The sequence below is a fragment of the Chiloscyllium punctatum genome, chromosome 6 (genome assembly GCF_047496795.1).
Source record: "Chiloscyllium punctatum isolate Juve2018m chromosome 6, sChiPun1.3, whole genome shotgun sequence".
Lineage (NCBI taxonomy): Eukaryota > Metazoa > Chordata > Chondrichthyes > Orectolobiformes > Hemiscylliidae > Chiloscyllium > Chiloscyllium punctatum.
Window position 1 is genome coordinate 120,831,233 of NC_092744.1, and position 576 is coordinate 120,831,808.

General features: G+C 45.1%; 1 non-coding gene across 1 annotated transcript; it reads right to left on the reverse strand.

Moving 5' to 3' along the window:
• Positions 1 to 213: 213 nt before the first annotated feature.
• On the reverse strand, positions 214 to 295 carry trnar-gcg (transfer RNA arginine (anticodon GCG)). The gene has a single exon. It is a non-coding gene; the product is annotated as a tRNA-Arg (tRNA).
• Positions 296 to 576: the final 281 nt, after the last annotated feature.

Genomic DNA, 576 nt, shown 5'->3' on the forward strand with positions numbered 1-576 from the left:
TCCCTGGATCTCTTTCATAAGATTAACGTTCACAGCAACTTGATTTGGAAAAGAAAATCGCGTTCCTTTTCATTATCCCCTTTCAGTCTACATTTCGTTAAGTTCAGGCATCAGTCTCAAATTAATCTTTGAGGTTTTATAATGTGGTCGATGCAGACAAACTAACCATTGGATTTACAATTTCAATACGACAGTATGGTAATCCGAAAATAGCGACGAGAGTGGGATTCCAACCCACGCGTGCAGAACACAATGGATTCGCAGTCCATCGCCTTAACCTCTCGGCCACCTCGTCGTGTATGCATGAAAGGATATGACATAATCTCCCAGACCATCACAATCTCATCACCTTTGGCCAATCTCCCATTCACAGCCTCCAACCTCATTGTCCATGAACCCCAGACTGCCCGATTCTACCTCCTTCCTAAGATCTGCTGTCTCTGCCTGCGCCTGTTTGACCCGACTCATCTCTTCCTACGTCAACACCTTCCTGTCTCCCCAGTCCACGAAATTCGCACCTACGTTTGTGACACCACTTATGTACTTAATCTCACTAAAGACTTCTGTTTCCCTGGT